Here is a 20,313-nt window from a genome sequence, read left to right as displayed (position 1 = left end):
GTGAGGTGTTGCTTCCATTAATATATTATGTAACAGTTCCATCAGTACACAATTTTTAGTAAACATCCCCTTTGGGTAGATAAATGTATGAAGTCTGTATGTATCCATAATTAATATATCTTCATTTTAAAATTGGCCGGACTTAAATCAGATGCTTTGTCTTTACGTTACAAGGCACCTCGTAAATTAAATGTTTGATATTGTCAGATGCATGCCATTAACACTTCAGGGAGATAATCCTCTCAGTGACCTCTGTCCTGTCTATCAGAATGCCTGACTCCGCAGATAAAACCTCTGGAAGTAGAACAACGATTCTCTGAACTCATCATGGCTTCTTTTCTTCAATTTTGAACTTTGCAAGAGAAAAATAACCATTATTTGTATTGCTCAGGCAGTTTTGAAACACAGGTTGTTGTTTTTTACTCATCTATTCCAAACATTATTGTATAAAATCTGGTGGAAAAGTGAAAACCTCTCGAGGAGAGGGATTTCTTTTTGCCCTGGTAATAAAAAAAGTGGATAGTTCACATGGCAAAGTTCAATGACTTATTTAGCATCAAATAAGAAAGAAAATAATGAACAGAACAGTTATGTGCCTGTAATTCTTCTAGAGGGAACACAGAAGCAAGGGATTTGCATTGTTTTCTGCACTGCTCCCATTCATTAGAGATAAGAAAATGCTGATGACTCTTTATCTTTCATTTCCTGGCTCTCTTCTTACACTGTTTAGTATTCCTAAACTAGTAGGTGAAGTATCCGTTTTCACCTCTTCTGTTTTAACTTTGGATGGCAACAGGGACGCCACTCTGATTGACAGAAGAAAGTTTGCCAGGTTAACCCTCTGAAGTTTGACAGGGTAATTTACGCCTTTCTATGTAGTCTTTTATTTTATTTAATATAGCATCAATAACACTCCATAGTTAATGTTGAAGTTAGTTTCCTATTTTTCAATTTTCATTCCCTGCCAAAGAGAGTTTGTCTGCCACATCTCATACCAGGACAGAATTGTTCTAGGAAGTTTGAAAACAAACTTCAGAAAAGTCATTTACATTTGCGGTGTTTGAAAACATCTTTGTATTTGACTTGTTAAAAATATTCCTATTACATCTCCAGAAGGTCTTGGCCTACAAACTCCAGGTTTGTGTTATTGGCCTCATTGAGCAATGCAGTTTAGTGTTTGGTATTGGGGAGGTGGGGGGGGGGTGTTAGTGGGGGAATTATTGCAAAGCTATGTAATATAAAGAGCTTTCTCATATAAACACCTAACCGGGGTAGGCAAGACAGGGGTTAACTAGTGGGTCCTTAGAGCAGGGCTATTATTAGAAGGCACAGGAAGTCAGGGGAGGGGCTCTGAGAGGAAGTGGAAGTAATCACCAGGCACAGAGGGAACTTCTCACCTTGCTAGGTAAGTAAAGGTTTCTTTGGTCTTTTGTTTTGGCCTAGGTTAAGGCCTCATTTTTGACTCTGTGTTGGACTAAGGTGTAGAAACAATATGTGTGTTCCTTAATGCAGTGGTTTTTCAAACTTTTTTCCTGGGGACCCAGTTGAAGAAACTTGTTGATGCCTGTGACCCAGCAGAGCTGGGGCTGAGGGTTTTGAGGTGTGCGAGGGGCTCAGGGCTGGGGCAGAGGATTGGGGAATGGGGGTGAGGGCTCTGGGGTGGGGTTGGGAATGAAGGGTTTAGGGTGTGGGAGAGTGCTCTGGGCTGGGGGTGCAGGCTCTGGGGCTAGGAATGAGGGGTTTGAGGTGTGGGAAGGGGTTCTGGGTTTGGAGGGGCTCATAGGATCTGTAAGAGCAGGACTCCCTTCCTGTGGGCTTTATAAGCCCCCTGGATTTGAGCTTTCAGTGCTGGGTTTTTTTAAATGTGAAACTTGCATGAAAAACAGTCTAAAGGAACATAAGATAGAAGGGATCTTGTTGCGATCACTTTGATGTCCCCTATAGAACCCAAACATTAGAATGTCTGGAAAAGGACAGTGAATGGGCTGGCAAGTATTCTGCTGGCATGCAGTCACATGTGATTGCTCTGTCCACTGTACAAGCTCCAATTTTGTTTGTGGAACGTGTCTTGTATGTGGGTTCTGGATGAAAACAGTGGTGCTGGAACAGTTTTTGGAGTGGGGGTGCTGAGCTGCACCCCCCCTTACCCCTGTCTGTGCCCCTCTACTGCCCCTAGCGCTGGGGCCGGCAGCGGGCCCAGCGGCCAGGACCCTGAGTGGGCAGGGGCGCAGGGCTGGTGGCTGGGACACCGGGCACAAAACTTGAGGGTGCTGCAGCACTCCCTACACCTCTACTTCCTGTGCCTACGGCTGAAAACCTGGATAACCTCTGTTCAAGGATTAAAGTTGTTGGGTGTGTCTGCCATCAAACCTCCAGGGCTCTGGGTAACTGAGGAAGATCTTACTTCAGATTAAGGCCTTATCTAAACAAGGTTGTTTTTTGTACTGATTTAATGGCACTAGTTTAAAACTGATAAACTAGTGCCTTCCCTTCGTGTGGATGTAGTTATATTGGTTTAAAGGTAAGTTATATACTCCCACTTGAGGCGGCACCAATTAACTATATTGTTAATGTAGTTATTAAACCAACTACAGTAGAACCTCAGAGTTCCGAACCTCTCAAGAACAGAGGTTGTTCATAGCTGAAATATTTGTAACTCTGAACAAAATGTTACGTGGTTCTTTCAAAAGTTTACAGCTGAACATTGACTTAAGGCAGTTTTGAAACTTTACTACGCAGAACAAAAATTCTGCGCTTGTGTCATTTAAATTAAGATGGTGAAAAGCAGCAACAGTTTCCTTACCTTGTCAAATCTTTTTTTTAAAACTTTCCCTTTATATTGTTAGGAGTTTACGTTTAACACTGTATTGTACTGTATTTGCATGGGTGGGTTTTTTGTTTTGTTTTGTGGTTTTTTTTTTTTGTTTTTTTTTTGTTTTTCTGCTGCTGCCTGATTGTGTACTTCCGGTCCCAGATGAGGAATGTTGGTTGACCGGGTCAGTTTGTAACTCTGGTGTTTGTAACTCTGAGATTCTACTGTATATTAACAATGCAATTCAACTGGCTCAAAATCTATAGACCACTAAGGATACAAAGTTCAGGGTATCGCCGTAGAGTGGCAACCTATTTGGAATACAATAAGAAGCCAACCCCCAAACCTTCAGGCAGAACTGAAATGTGACTGCAGCTGAATATTTGAGGCTTAGTAAGAGCAGTTAAAGCTGTTGCTGGTAATCTTTTCTTTCCCACAGGCACTTTTGTACTTCCTGGTTCTGATGACAAATGGACCTGGGCCAGCCTGCTTTTCAGACCCAGGAGGTTCAGGCCATTCATATAAGCTTCAGAAATGCATCTTAATTTTTAACAGCTTAGCCAAACGGAACAAAAATCTTTTGAGTTCCAGACATCACTAGTCCTATCTTACACATGTCACCACAGGACTCCTTGCCACTGAAATTCTAACCCTTCCCACATGTGATAGTACATGTGGAATGAAGATCTCTCAAACAAGTTTTCCATAATCTTTCTATTTTGGCCTGCTTTTCAAGGTCATCTGTCTGGCCCACTGCCTCTTACAAGACAGCATCTGTATGTACACGGGAGTGGCAGATCTGACTAGCAGCTTGATTTACAACCTGCTTGCAGCCTGTAAGGATGTTGTTGTGACATTGTATCATTGCCAGTCTTCTCCATTCAGGATGTGTGGAAAAACAGCCATCTGGTTCATAGATGCAGCACCCTGGTAGGGTCATATCTATTTCCTTCTAGAGAAGGATGAAGTTTGTTTTCATAAAGTGATAAATAAAAAAGGCTGAATAAATAAAGGGTCCAGTCACTTATGAGTGAAGTTCAAAGGCTGACGCGTCCAGGTCTAAAACTTCAGATCCCTGAATTTCCACTATTCTATATCAGTGTGGGGGGGGAGCCCAACAATACGGTCATAGCCCCTAACTGAAATATGCCTAGTGGAAGGAGCACTGGACTGGGACTCAGGAAACTAGAGGGCTATTTCTGGCTCTGCCAATGGCCTGCTGGGTATCCTTGGGCAAGTCACTTCATATCTGCCTCAGTTTCCCCATCTGTAAAATAAGTATAATGATAAAGTATTTAAAAAAAAAGAGAGAGTCAGTGAGCTCTACTGAGGAAAAGCCTTAAATAAGAGCTAGGTATTTGTCCCTTCTTGAAGTGCTTTAAGGACATGTGGTGTCTCGTAAGATACTTTAAAAAGTGAGGGTGAAGATAGATACATTGATATATTTTCTGAAGTGGCCAGTGAGTTGTTTTTGTGTGTGTCCTGCCTGAGTTGCTTTAAAGGGGCCTGACTCTTTTCAAAGGGCAGGTGCTTTGGCCTTTCCTGAAAACCAAGCCCTTTAAAGTGTCTGACGTTGAATCCAACATCACCTCACCAGTGAGTTTGCCATGCTTTTATTGGGTCTAGGCCACCCAGGATTTTCAAGAGTGATCAACTTCAGCAGTTTAAAGGTTCACAGCTCAGTGTCTTGGCCATGCAAAAGGATTGTATAATTACTCAAGTGCAGAATTCAGACAGTTTGCTATTCAGGCTCATCAAGAGTCTGTTCCACACTTTGTATTTGGTATCAGGGCTGCAGCCAAATTCTTACTCTGATGTGGAGCTGGCTCAAAAATAGTCTCTGATCCAGTCATTATGTCAACATTTTTGCCAGAAATAACTAGGGTGAATATTTCCCCAAAGGCCACTGATTTACAGTAAAGCTGAGTCGCAGTGGGGAAGCGGCAGGGTTAGCGTTTGGTAACTGCCTTAGAAAATGAGGAACAGGATCATCAAGTGTGAAGTAAAGAAGCTCCAGAAGCAATCTTCCAAAAAAAGCATAAACTGTCAGTAGCCAAAGTTCCAGTTTAATCTTAAAAAAACAATAACAACAAAACAGCTGGTAGGTTCAAATCCTGCCCAAGCTGATAGTGATTTAAAGTTACTACTGTTTGGTGATCCTTAGGCAACCAAACAGCACTCAGCCCAGTTGATTTTAGTCAACAGCAACAAGATGTTGGTGTACATAAAAAATAAGATACGTTTTTCTTTAACAAACTTTCTTCCACAAACTGCCAATGAGCCACATTTTGCTTTCATTTACACTAGTTTCACATTGGTGTTATTCCATTGTATTGGATGGAATCACTCCTCTTCCCACTCTCAGTTGTAAGAATTAGACCCAATCACACTAACTACATCTATATTGTGATAAAAGATTGTAAAGCTCCTTACAAATCCTATAGCCTCTGTCTGTATTCCTCGAAGACCTTCTTCAGGCTTAAAATGAAAAGCAGTTGAAGTCTTGGCCTGTACAAAACCGCTCACTAGCAGATGTGACAAAAATGTTTTGTCCCAGTAGAAACCTAACCCCACGAATGTTTTGAGACATTCCTTAGAAGCTTAAGAGCTATTTTCATTTTCCCCCACCCCAATTTCTGTACTGTTTGTCCTGAATTTGTTGCTGTTTTGTGTTTAGTTTAACACTGCATTCCAGTATTGAAATAGTTGTTCTGTAGCTATAGGGATTTGTTACTCAAACCGTGCAATCCTGCTGGAAGAGGGAGTGTGATCTAGTGGCTGAAACTCTAGGAGACCTAGCTTTTATTCTTGGTTCTGCTTCACCTCTGTATCTTCTCAGTCTGTAAAAGAGAATGGGACAACATATCTAACTCACAGGGGTAGCTGGAGTTAAAGTGACTTCCATTGGGAGCAGTATGGAACCACCATGCCTAGAAAGAGCATAGGGGCAGATTGTCTGCTTTCACTGTGCTCCCAGAATACTTGCTCTCTATCGCCATCCTAGCTGTAAAGCCACCTGGCTACTCACTGATGCCTGATTTGAACATGGTTGTTGCATGTCATCCAATTGGACATGCATTTGCTGCACTGAAAACAATGCATTAATGTAATCCACTGAGTGTGCTACAGGTTCCACTCTGGGTATATCTTCTGTGTAGACTTCCGGGCTTGGGCTGGAGTCTGAGCTCGGGGACCCTTCCACCTTGCAGGGTCCTAGATCCCAGGCTCCAGCCCAAGACCAGACATCTACACAGCAGTGAAACAGCCCCACAAGCCCAAGTGGGCTGGTATGGGCCAGCCAACAGTGTCCAGTTGTGTAGACATACCCTCTGTGCTCAATCTATAGAGGAAATTTTAGGCTGCAGCTAGAGAGGCTTGACTTTGAGGCTGAAGCAACCCTGGTTTCTTAATTCTGCAGGTCCCTAGCTCAACTCTTGGTCTACCAACCCAAATGGAGGCCATCCGCCTCTTTGGGGAAAGAAGACTTTTTCCTAATAATGTATCGATAGTCTATATACTTACACATGTTTGCTGGCCCACATTACAATTCCAATGGTGCTCTCAACAAGCTCAGTGGCTTGTGAAAACTGACCTAACCTTATTCCCAGAGGTGGTCCCATGTGGACACCACTGAGTGGGTCGTGTGGGAAAGATTTCACTTGCTGAAATGAAAATGTTTCATGGCTAACAAGAGGACTTCAATCTTCAAGGTTGTTCACCTGGCACCTTTAATGAGCACTAGGAATTATTCTGGGGCTCCCCGCTCTTCACCTCTTTGGTTAGGAAAAGTCAACCTAGCAACAGCGCATGTCTGAGATGCACAACTCCTGGTGCCAGCAACTGAGATGACCAGACTCAGTCACTGCTGGATCTTGGGTTTCTGGCAAAGCAGCTGGAAATACGTTGGAAGCAGCAGGTGTAACAGAAGAGGAAGTAGGGTTGAAGGACCCTGAGCCGAAGGCGTTTCCATGATGACAGTGAGAGCACACTAGAGGATGTTGCCTTAACCAGCCAGCTCATTACAATATTTTTGGTGGAAACAGGTGCCATGGGATAATCCTACTCTGTTTTTCTTGGTCATGGTCCATTTCTATCATTGACATTGAGCAAACATGATCACTATATAAGTGAATGATTTACAAGGATAAGTTACCAGAGATGGCTATGGGCACTTGACTATAATGTAGACTCTTGATTTGTTTAACAATCTGCCTTAATTTTTGGCAGCAGAGGGGAGAGGGTGGGCGGTTGGCATTTTGCAGTAAACAGGCTTTCTAGCTGGGTCATCCCCTTATCTTGCTTATCATACGGGATCAAGTAACTTGTGGGAGGGAAATATAGATTCATTTTTAATATGAAAAACCATGCTCCATTGAGCTTCCACACATGTATAAGATGGAAATAACACTTCCACAATGATTGCTACTGTAGGACAGTTCACTTTAACTATCATAGAAGTTGCAAATAGAAAAGACAGAAAGGACAGTTGCTAAAATGTCAAGCAATGAAATAGTAAACAATCCTGGCATTTAAAGCGTCCTCGTTAAGATTAAGAGTAAACACCAAATTGACACAAGCGAGGGCACTTCAAACATCTTCCATCGGTCTGTCTGCAGACTCTCAAAGTTAGCACTGCATCTGTTCATAGCGAGAACTTTCTCAACCAGAAGGGCCAGCAATGCAAGTATCCAGTTGAATGCTAAAGTTCTGCAGACACTGATAGGGCCACCAGAAAAGGGCTGATATGATGCGCCAGCCCATTCTGGCTTGGTGCGACTTCAAAGGTTGGCCATCCCTGCCGCCCCCCCCCCCACCTCCCACAGCATTGTCCCTTACCAAAGGTTTTGTAACATTGTCCAGTCTCACTCTAATCCACTCCTGATTAATACACTTCCACCGTTCTCTTGGAAGACTACTTCACTGTCTAATAGGTCCTCATTGCCATTAGAGCATTTTTCTTTGCTAGTCACGCTAAACTTTCCTTTGTCCAGCTTTATCTTGTTACTCCTAGCTGCGTATCTCTTTGAACCACTGCAAACAATTCTTTTTTCCATTAGCAAGATGGAGGAAATATAACTTTTTTTGGCAGGAAATAATGGATATAATGCTGACGAGCGCGCTTTCCCATGTTCCCTTTACACAGTTTCTCACGTTAGGTTCAGGAGTCTGTTCAGGCTGGAGTACAGGAGTATCACAAGTAATTAAGCTTTTCCCAACTCTGTGGTTCTGCAGCCATCTCAGTCTGACAACCTGGTATGGAATAATATTAACTCTCATTGAAATTAAGAAATAGTATATTGTTTGTTTCATAGGCCAATATCGCATTTGTATAGGAATGGGGGTGGGGGAAGTGCAGCTAGATTAGAGAGCATTAACAAGCCCCTAATCCCCTTCCAGCTTGCAGTGACACCGATAAGGCATTTTCCAAGAAACTGCCCAACCCTTATGGTGCAGAAACTGTCTCTTTAGACCAAGCCTTCATGTCCTCTTAGACACAAGGTAAGTCAAAACTGAAACCTAATTCAGGAGGCTATTTCGTACAAGGAAGACAAGGATTTTAGAGTCCTGTTTTAGAATTTGAGATCTTAGAGTCAAAGTCCTACAAAGGAAAAAAATAAACACACCTGTGTTGTTTCAAAATGTATTTTGTAACTCTAGTGAAATGTGATCTAGCGCTACAAAAGACTTCCTTTGTGTGGCTTGAGTGTTCTTGTGTTCACTCTCATTCATGACCTGAAAGTGTTTGATTACATTGCTGCAGTGTTTGTGGTCTAAGTAGGTCCGAAGACTTTCAGTGGGCCATTAAAAAGAAAAGGAGGACTTGTGGCACCTTAGACTAACAAGCTTATGCTCTAATAAATTTTTGTGAGCTACAGCTCACTTCATCAGATGCATTCAGTGGAAAATACAGTGGGGAGATTTTATATACACAGAGAACGTGAAACAACGGGTGTTACCATACACACTGTAACTAGAGTGATCAGGTAAGGTGAGCTATTACGAGCAGGGGCTGGGGGGGGACAGGACCTTTTGCAGTGATAATCAAGGTGGGCCATTTCCAGCAGTTCACAAGAACGTGTGCGGGAGAGGGGGGATAAACATGTGGAAATTGTTTTACTTTGTGTAATGACACATGCACTCCCAGTCTTTATTCAAGCCTAAGTTAATGGTGTCCAGTTTGCAAATTAATTCCAATTCAGCAGTCTCTCGTTAGAGTCTGTTTTTGGAGTTTTTTTGTTGAAGAATTGCCACTTTTAGGTCTGTAATCGAGTGACCAAGAGATTGAAGTGTTCTCCGACTGGTTTTTTAATGTTATAATTCTTGACATCCGATTTGTGTCCATTTATTCTTTTACGTAGAGACTGTCCAGTTTGACCAATGTACATGGCAGAGGGGCATTGCTGGCACATGATGGCATATATCACATGGTGGATGTGCACGATAGTCATTTCACCTCTACGCTGCTGCTTTGTATCCAGCCTGTGCTAGAAGTGGTGGCTTACAGAAACAGCCTTGATTGTCTGCATAGTTTTTGGACAGGCATCTCATCAGAAGGACTGCTGCCACCACAGCTGGCACAAATCAGTGTTTGCTGGTAGGCTTAGACAGGTCAAGATAAATTACCCTGCGTTTCAGTGTGAGATGTATCTTGCTTAACCTGTTCTAGCTATGGCCCTGGTGTGGCCCCATCTGTATCTGAGCACCACACAATCAGTGATAGCACGGAATTTCACAACACCCTTGTGAGAGGGGGACGTGGTGTTTTCTCCACTGATGCACAGAGACTAAAAGATTTCCAGTGGGACAAAGGAGAAGTCAAAGCACAGAACTGAACCAAGATCCCCCACGTCAGCACTCAAATCACTGAATATCACTTCTCCCTATTCCTCCTGTTCTGTGCATGGAGGCCTTCATGTTCTAAGCTCACTTTGCTGATAACTTTCACCAACACACTAAACTCGCTCAGGAAAACAACTCTTGCAGTGAGTAATAATCATTTCCTCAATTCCATAATATCTTATAGCCCGGCTAGCCACATTCTAGGTGGTTCTAGTTAGAACATTGAAATGGAGGCCGATTAAACGAATTCAGCGGACTTGCTTTGACTTAGTATAATGGTGATATTTTTTTCTTCCCAAATACCTCCTGCAGGCGTATGAGAGTTGACACAACAGACTGGGGACTCTAGAGCACACACCAGAGTCTGTGATGTAAATATCTATGTTCATTCTTAAAGTACTGATGCACTGTTTTGTAAACATTTGCTTCAGTTCCAAACCAGTGCTATCCACATAGTTCCATTTAATAATACTTAGTCATGTCAACGAAGTAATGCAATACTGACTTTGACTATAACCATCCTAGTGGCTTTCTTAGAGAGAGATTAAGAAAAACAAGACTAGCTTGCTGGCACTGGTCTACCATAGGGTTGCCAGGTGTCCTGGTTCTCGAACAGAACACCCGGTTATAAAGGGACCCTGGCAGCTCCAGTCAGCACTGCCGAGCAGGCCGTTAAAAGTCCGGTTGGTGGTGCTGCAGGACTAAGGCAGGCTCCCTGCCTGTCCTGGCTCCATGCTGCACCCCGGAAACGGCCAGTAGATCCTGCTCCCAGGCAGGGGGCCCATGGGGCTCCATGACCTGCCCTGCCCAAGCACCGGCTCTGCACTCCCATTGGCTGGGAACTGTGCCCAGTGGGAGTTAGGGGGCAGTGCCTGTGGGCAAGAGCAGCACGTAGAGCCTCCTGGCTCCCCTGCATAGGAGCTGGACCTGCTGGCCGCTTCCGGGGCAGAGGCAGAGAGCCTGCCTTAGGCCCACTGCACCACTGACTGGGAGCCGCTCAAGGTCAGTCCAGTCCCAATCTTCTGCCCCAGCCCTGAGCCCACCCAGAGCCTGTACCCCGCCTGCACTCCAACTCCCTGACTCAACTCACAACCCCCTCCCACACTCTGAATCCCTTGGCCCTATCCCCCAGCCTGGAGCCCCCTTCTGCACCGCAAACCCCTTATCCCTGGCCCCACCCCTGAGCCTGTACCCCCTACCACAACTCAACCCCCTGCCTCAACCTGCAGCCCACTCCCACATTATGAATCCCTCACACCCAGCCGGAGCCCTCCTGCACCCCAACTCCCTGCCCCAGCCTGGAGCCCCCTCCCACACCAGCAGCTAGAGCCCTCACCCCCTCCTGCACCCCAGCCCAGTGAAAGTGAGGTGAGGGTGGGGAGAGCGAACCAGCGAGGGAGGGGGAATGTAGTGAGCGGGGACAGGGCCTCAGGAAGGGGCGGAGCAGGGGCAGGGCCTCAGGGAAGGCGCAGGGCTAATGTATTGTTTTGTGCAATTAAAGTTGGCAACCCTAGTCTACAAGAAGACCGCTGCCTACAGGAGTGGCTCATTGTCTAGATCTCTGCCAGCAAGCCTGATACTATCTCTGATGCTTCCAGTTATTATGTAACAAACTTCAAAATTGTTAAGCTTGTCATATTTCAGCTAAGAACTGTTGTACCTAAATGTACACAATTAGCTATTAGCAGACAATAGACCTATTGTGCGCTTGTCATGTCAGTGGAAGCCCACATTAGAACACCTTCATGAGCCTACTCCTGTTTAGATAATGCTACTCACTTGGGACCTGGTTCAGCAAAGCACTTAAGCCCTTCCCTGATCACCAAACCACATGTTTACCTCCTGGTGGTTCCAATTTAGGAAAGCATGTTGTAGAATCATAGAATATCAGGGTTGGAAGGGACCCCAGTAGGTCATCTAGTCCAACCCCCTGCTCAAAGCAGGACCAATTCCCAGTTAAATCATCCCAGCCAGGGCTTTGTCAAGCCTGACCTTAAAAACCTCTAAGGAAGGAGATTCTACCACCTCCCTAGGTAACGCATTCCAGTGTTTCACCACCCTCTTAGTGAAAAAGTTTTTCCTAATATCCAATCTAAACCTTCCCCACTGCAACTTGAGACCATTACTCCTCGTTCTGTCATCTGCTACCATTGAGAACAGTCTAGAGCCATCCTCTTTGGAACCCCCTTTCAGGTAGTTGAAAGCAGCTATCAAATCCCCCCTCATTCTTCTCTTCTGCAGGCTAAACAATCCCAGCTCCCTCAGCCTCTCCGCATAACTCATGTGTTCTAGTCCCCTAATCATTTTTGTTGCCCTTCGCTGGACTCTCTCCAATTTATCCACATCCTTCTTGAAGTGTGGGGCCCAAAACTGGACACAGTACTCCAGATGAGGCCTCACCAATGTCGAATAGAGGGGAACGATCACGTCCCTCGATCTGCTCGCTATGCCCCTACTTATACATCCCAAAATGCCATTGGCCTTCTTGGCAACAAGGGCACACTGCTGACTCGTATCCAGCTTCTCGTCCACTGTCACCCCTAGGTCCTTTTCCGCAGAACTGCTGCCTAGCCATTCGGTCCCTAGTCTGTAGCTGTGCATTGGGTTCTTCCGTCCTAAGTGCAGGACCCTGCACTTATCCTTATTGAACCTCATCAGATTTCTTTTGGCCCAATCCTCCAATTTGTCTAGGTCCTTCTGTATCCTATCCCTCCCCTCCAGCTTATCTACCACTCCTCCCAGTTTAGTATCATCTGCAAATTTGCTGAGAGTGCAATCCACACCATCCTCCAGATCATTTATGAAGATATTGAACAAAACCGGCCCCAGGACCGACCCTTGGGGCACTCCACTTGATACCGGCTGCCAACTAGACATGGAGCCATTGATCACTACCCGTTGAGCCCGACAATCTAGCCAGCTTTCTACCCACCTTATAGTGCATTCATCCAGCCCATACTTCCTTAACTTGCTGACAAGAATACTGTGGGATTAAGGATGCTTTTCTGAAACCAGGCAACTGAATTAAGCATGTGTCCAGGTGTCTTGCTGAACTGGGGTGGCTTTGAGCCTCCTAAAAATTCACATCTATGATCTTGCCTACAAAAATGAGTTCTCATTTGTAAGAAGCTACAGTTAGTTACCCTCAGGGTGTTCACATGTCTGAACTTAACAGCAGGAGCCAATTATTGCAAATCATCTTCTTTCACCCCTTGTTATAGTCACATCATTTGCCATCACTAAAGTCCTTTGCTAAAGCCCAGTCCTGCTAGCACTGTGCATGAAGCTTGATTTTTTTTTTTTTTATTTTAAATCAATGGGAGTTTAGCTATTGATTTCAGTCAGAGATGGATCAGACCCTTAAGGCCTATTTTTGTTGGCAGCGTTTGCAAAGCCAAGTCCTTCTAACATAGAATCGTAGGACTGGAAGGGACCTCAAGAGGTCCCCTGCACTCATGGTAGGACTAAGTATTATCTAGACCATCCCTGACAAGTTTTTGTCTAACCTGCTCTTAATCTCCAATTATGGAGATTGTGGAATCTCCGTAGGCAATTCCAGTGCTTAACCACCCTGACAGTAAGGAAGTTTTTCCTAATGTTCAACATAAACCACCTTGGCTGCAATTTAAGCCCATTGCTTCTTGTCCTAACCTCAGAGGTTAAGAACAACAATTTTTCTCCCTCCTTGTAACAATCTTTTATGTACTTGAAAACTGTTATGTCCCCTCTGTCGTCTTTTCTCCAGACTAAACACACCCAGTTGTTTTTTCCAATCTTGCCTCTTAGTTCATGGTTTCTAGACCTTTAATAATTTTTGTTGCTCTTCTCTGGATTTTCTCCAAGTTGTCCACATCTTTCCTGAAATGTGGTGCCCAGAATTAGACACAATACTCCAGTAGGAGGCCTAATCAGCGTGGAGTAGAGCTAAAGAATTACTTCTTGTGTCTTGCTTACAACGCTTCTGCTAAGACATCCCAGAATGTTTTTGGTTTTTATTTTTTGGCTTTTTTGCAACAGCGTTACGCTGGCTCATATTTAGCTTGTGATCCACTGTGACCCTCAGATCCCTTTCTGCAGTACTCCTTCCTAGGCAGTCATTTCCCATTTTGTATGTGTGCCACTGATTGTTCCTTCCTAAGTGGAGTACTTTGCATTTGTCCTTATTGAATTTCATCCTGTTTACTTCAGACCATTTCTCCAGTTTGTCCAGATCATTTTGAATTTTAACCCTATCCTCCAAAACACTTGCAACCCCTCCCAGGTTGGTGTCATCCGCAAGCCTTATAAGTGTACTCTCTATGCCATTATCTAAATCATTGATGAAGATATTGAACAGAACCAGACCTGTTAATGTAGTGGTGTGCCTCGTCTCACGCGAGTGGCTAGGACATCTCCGAGGGTATGTCTACACAGCAGCAATCCTCTGAGCCTGGGGTGGCAGACTTGGGCTCACTGGACAGCGGTAAAAATAGCTGGGTAGATGTGGCTTAGGCTCTGAAGCTTAGCGAGGGGTGTGTGCTTCAGAGCCCAATCTCTAGGCTCAGTCCCAACATAACTGCTGTCTACATAGCTATTTTAAGTGCAGTAGCCTGAGTCCGAGTCTGTTGACCTAAGCTTGCTGCTGCTGGTTGTGTAGACCTACCCAGAGAGGCTTATGAGTCTACAGCCTGTGAGTTAAGGGAGGTGGGTTCTCTAGGTTAGTCAGTAGAGGCTCCACATTTTAGATCCAGAGGTGCTGTGGTTCAAACCCAGTTGCTATTGATTTGCCCAGGAGCATCTCCTCATGTATCATTGTGAGTTCCCTAGGGTACAAACCTTTCTTTTTTCACTTGTTCTGCAAAGTACTAAGCACACTTGAGTGCTGTAGAAATAATGTATCTTAGCATAGGGTTATTTATTCCAGGCTGCTGCAAGTCTCTAGAGAAGGTTATTGTGCCTAGCCACCTGCAACACACAAGCATTCTCCTGCCTAGATCTCCATCTCCCATTCAAGGAAGGACTCTCAGGTCCCACCTCTAGCCAGTAGTCCTCTTTCCTGGAACAGCATCCCATGGTTAAGGAAGCAGAAGCCCTCCTATCGAAACTATCTGTGCCAGCCATGAATTTGTCTCCAGGATGCACATGTTCCTGTCCTGGGTCTTTAACCTCAACTGGGAGGATAGCTGCATACACAACCCTGCTCCCAGGGCCCTGTAGTCTCTGCTGATTTTGCTCAGGGTCATACCTGGTGGTATCCTCAGTGCCCACATGGTATCATTAGTGCCCTGAGCAGCATGGGGTAGTGGTCAGACAGATGAGCCTCAGCAACCTTTCCGTAAACCCTTGGATGCAAGCTGCAAACAGGAAGCACACCTGCTGGGACATCATGTCAGGTTGGCGGATGGATGCGTCCATCCATCTTGACCACCAGCCCCCTATGTGGCCACCACTGCCTCTGGGTGCAATGGCCATGAGCTTCCTGGTCTTGGGGATAACTGGCTGCTGCTTCTCAGCTATTGGAGGCGGGGAGGGGTCAAGTCTGCTCCTCCCCTCCTGTTGCTAGTATAGCTCACGACTGCAGTGGTGGGGGGTGGCGCACGGTCTACTGCCCAAAGCTGCCAGCAGCCAGTTCTCCTGTGGTGCTGCTGTAGTCTGGGCCTCCTCCATCCCAGATGAACAAACAAAACATCTTTCTGAATAGTGCAGATATTACGGAAAATGTATCCTTCATGAACAAAAGCCATACTTTAAAGTTAAATATTTTTAGAAGATCAATTTTGAACGGTGGTGGTGATGGGGAGAATCATATTAAGTTTGGCCTGAAGAGTCACTTCCCATACAAAACTATTTCTTTGTCTGGCATTCAAGCAGGCATTTAAAGCTTGTAAACTTGGACACTCTTTTGCATTCCTTTTACGAAAAATAGAAGAACCATTGGTTACTCTTTACTGTAACAATGAATCCTTTCTGGGCACATCCCTTGTATTGCCATGATTCGATCCACAGCAAATATTCATCTGAATTATTATCAATCCCAAGAGACGGGGCTTTATGACTGATATGTTGATGGATCTTTAACAGCGGTGATGCTCGTTAAAATGAAATCATGGCCCAAAAGTCAACAGGGCCAGGTTTTCGCTCTGTGTGGTGCTAGGCACTTGCTGAGCAATGCAAGGTCCCATCAGGACCTACAGATGTCACTTGGGCATAGAATCAGACTCCACTTCAGTCAATTGTAATAGAGTTGACTGAGGTGAGGATGCAGTCCCTCCCCTCACAGTAATGTTAGCAGAGGAGTTTTGTACCTACAGTGTCGGTAATCCTTCATGGAGAATGTTAATAGCAGCGTGAATTCAAAGCATCAGTTCCAGAATGTAGTTCTTTAAATTGTTCAGTGCTGTGAAGCCTGCACTTCAACATAGATGGAGTGTCTAAAATGACTTTAAGTGTTGGCCCAGGGAACCACCAAGACTACCCTGCCTTCCTATAACGCTAGATGACTACTACTGACCTAACGCATATTGCTGTAGAAGTCAAGCAGTCTTGCATGGCATCTCTGCTAACCTCACAAGTCCTCTCATTCCCTGAGAGCAGGTGGAAGAAGGGAGTCTATCAGGGATGCTGGGGGATTTATTGCTGTCTAGCCCTGCTGATACGGATTGACTGTGGATTGTGGTCTGGTTAACTGGATTACACGGGCTCTTTAAACGTTTGCATGTGACCTTCTTAACTGACGTCCGGATGCCTAAGGCTGCTATGGCTAAGCCAGTGTGGTACTCCAGAAATCAAATACATAAATGTGGTTTTTATTTTAGGAAACAGACTGAACGGCCACTGCAGTTGCTATTGTGCATGGGACAATGCTTTGAGAACCTGCTGTGCTAAGAAATAACAAGAATAAGATGTTGCTTGTTGGGCTTCCAAACTGTGCTGTATTGACATGATAGGTTTGGAATGAGCTCTCCAGCTCTAACCATGAGAAGTAATGATGTGTGAAAGCGCACTCTAATTTTTCACTCTTTTTTGGAAGTGCAGAATGTTTTGCAGTCGACAGTACGACACTAATGCCTTATGAGGCAAGTAACTATTTTTAAACAGTCTGAGATTTGCTTAATGACTCATTTAAAGCAAGTAATCAAGGAATCCGAAATGTGAAATATCAAATACATATTTGACCCAGCAACTTTGTAATCATGTGACCAAAGTGGCTCAGACTCCCTGCAAACGTGCTGCCAGTGCAGTAGCTATAACTTTACAGTTAGCCATAGGAATACATCCTGTAGGCACAGAGCTTTACCTCCATGGGACTATGATGCATGAATGAATTGTGCCTTGTGGTTGTATGTCAGAGTAACCTTTTCCTGTGTACAGACTAGACTAGAACACAGTGCGTAGATGATAGATCTTGCTTTCTTTTCCTCATTCACGAGAGGCAGCACTTCAAGGCTTGATCCTGGAGTTTTACTTATGCAAAGTAACTTTAGATTTAATAGGGATGTAAAAAGTCACAACACTGGACCCTGCTCTCATACCTGCAGGTCACAATGGGGCAATCCTGCCCCCACTAATTGGCAGAGTAACAGCTAGCTCCCTCTGAGTTCACTGAGGCCAGTTTTGGGACTGAGAAGCTATAGAGTGAATACTGGGTGAAATTCAACATACAAATACATTGATTAATTGATCCCTGTTCTGAGTTGGCCCTGTTTTTCTAGTAGTCTTTCTGTAAAGTTCCTCCAATGATGTGGGATTTCCCAGTGGATTGATATGAACAGTAATGACTTGTTTTATTACACAGACTGTAGAAGCTAATAGAAACATCCTATAGGGTGGCATGATCCTTGGCATATACTGTGCTTAGGTTTTGTATTTCAAATACATGAAATCTCCATCACCTCTTTGGAAATGTGGCCTATTGATTACCATTGACTGGAGAATTGATCAGAGCAACCTAGACTATCCATGAGATACTCTGAATTAGTGTCAAGTATCAGAGGGGTAGCCGTGTTAGTCTGTATCCACAAAAGAATGAGGAGTCCGGTGGCACCTTAAAGACTAACAGATTTATTTGGGCATAAGCTTTCGTGGGTAAAAAAACACTTCTTCAGATGCACTTCAGTTGCATCTGAAGAAATGGTTTTTTACCCATGGAAGCTTATGCCCAAATAAATCTGTTAGTCTTCAAGGTGCCACCGGACTCCTGTTTTCTGAATTAGTATTCCTTTAATATTTAAATCTGTCCCACTGCAAATTCCTTGAATAATTGAATTATCTCTATTGTGATCAGTACTGAAAGGAATTAAAGTAAGAAACCCAGCCCTATCTGACAGGATGATTGACAGCCAGGGTGCAGTTGCTGCTTGTGAGAATTTTGCTCTGGCAACCCCAGCCAGGCTTGTTTCCTGGGTCTGTGTGTCTGCTAGGTTTGTCCCTTGATCCCAAGGGAACAACGTATCTTTGGAATTTTGTTAAAATGAGTTTGAGTTTTGTAAAAACCCAAGCTCTGAAGAGACAGGGTTTGGCAAAACCCCAACCAGGGGTTGATTTGGACTTAAATTCCTTCTTAACTCCCCATCCCTGTAGACCTCTTCCCCAAACTTTGGAAGACCAACAGAGTTAGCGTCCATCTCTAAGTACTAGTGCTGAAAAAGATAAAAGGCCTGCTTCTCCTCTCTCACCAACTCAAATATAATGCATTTAAAGTAACTGAAGTTTCACCTGTGTGAAACTTTGGCATAAATCAGAATCAGGGCCTGCAGAGTGCTACAAATGGTCGGTCTTCTCAGGAAGCGGCTAAGCATCCGACAAAGTGGGTATTCAGCCACGAAAGCTCGTGCTCCAATAAGTCTGTTAGTCTATAAGGTGTCACAGGACTCTTTGCGCTTTTACAGATCCGAACTAACACGGCTACCCCTCTGAAGCTCTTTCTTCTCAGTTAACTTCCTGACTGCATGTAGCAACTTCTGTCCTTCCTCAGGCTCACAACACACTATGCTGGCTTTTGCTAGCTGGAAACTACTCACTAATGCATGGTCCTCTTTAAAAGATTTCCTATGCTTGTACAAATACCACCTCTTTAGAAGCACTGTACAATCCAATATTATCTTCTGCACAAAATGCCTATCCTTGTAATGCATTTTGGGGTCCTGAGGACTTAAATTACAATAAGCTTGTGTATAAAGGCTTTGTAGGCTGTGCTAAATCACAATGATCTTCCACCTCCTAGTTCTCCTTTTCCCAGCAAAACACATAGGAACAAGTGACCTCTACGTTTGTAGAGCAATAACTATTAAAATAGGGGTTATTGTCCTCTTAAGGTCCTGAGACCTAGGAACTATGATGCAACAATTACAGAAAAGCTCTATGGAATCTAATAGGAAATGTCTTTTTCTCTAGCCTCTTTGGGAAGATTTGTAAATTCTTACAGAGCCCCAACAAGAAGAGAATTCTCTAAACCCTTTGGGGCTTTAGTAACTTTTATACAATTCTTTAAATGCCTATAGGCTGCTCCGTTCCATTGCTATTAAAATCTATAGGACTCTTACTACAAGGGTACGAACAACTTGTAGCCAGCTTTGTGTCTAAAATGAATTCTGGAGTTGATCCATAGGGTTTATGGAAGCACATTGGTACTGGGAATGAGGGTCCCTGTGATATTTAAAAAACATTGGGGGTGGAAGCTTGGCCAACAGAAGTCAATGGCAAAACTCCCCACTGACTCACTGTTGGGTCTTGGTTGCGGGGATATGTGCATCAAGTTCTGAGATAGATAGGCGTGAGTCCCCTAGCTCAGAATCAGGATTGTAGCTGGAGCTGGACTTCCAAAAAGTTTGGGGACTGGTCCAGAACTGGTTTATGGCTTAACCTTTATCTGAGCATGGACAATAAAATCTCTTGGGTCAAAAATTCTTTCCTGGCCCCTGTAGTACACTTGCTCCTCGACTCCTCTACCTTACAGGTGCATCACGTGAGACTTTTTTTACTTCCTCTGGAGAATGCATTAGAGATAGGCCATTGCTAAAGGCAGGATACAGCTTTAATAGCGGTAATTCCTAGAACTCTGCTGCTGTTCAACAGCAAAAACAAAGGTGCCTCCCCATGACAACTAGAACATGACATGGTTGTCTATGATCTCAGAGGCCAACATAAACATTGTGAAGGATATAATTCTGACATTCTCATGGCATCAGTTTTGCTCATGTACAATGGGAAGAAGTGGGGGATGGAACCTGGGGGTTCTTTTGCCACCAGTGCCCCTTAAACAACATGTTTAATTTAATAAATGCAAATTCCTGTCTGTTGGTCAGTTCAGGATGACATGGTCACTCTGGCCTACTAGGAGCTTTGAAAATGAGGAAAGTAGGTGTGACTGCCTAGGCTTGGGTCTGTGGAAAGAATGAGATCATCATCCTCCCCACCTCAACCTCTGGGGGTCACTTCCTCCTGCTAAATTATGAATAATATTCCTAATCGCCACCCCTTTGCAAAGAGCACAGTAAAAGTAATACTTGGGAAGAGTCCCTTTAATCACCACCCTCATGACAAAGAAGAAAACAAGAGGCTGCCAAAAAGACAGCAGTTGGATAGAAAATATTTCATGACCAGCAGAACAGGACAGCAAGGGGCTTCTCTCTGCAACAAAAGGCAAGAGAGCAGGTCTAGTAATCAGGGATTAGCACCGGAAA

Source organism: Lepidochelys kempii, chromosome 7 (genome assembly GCF_965140285.1).
Source record: "Lepidochelys kempii isolate rLepKem1 chromosome 7, rLepKem1.hap1, whole genome shotgun sequence".
In the NCBI taxonomy this organism is placed as follows: domain Eukaryota; kingdom Metazoa; phylum Chordata; order Testudines; family Cheloniidae; genus Lepidochelys; species Lepidochelys kempii.
This window is presented reverse-complemented; position numbering follows the sequence as displayed.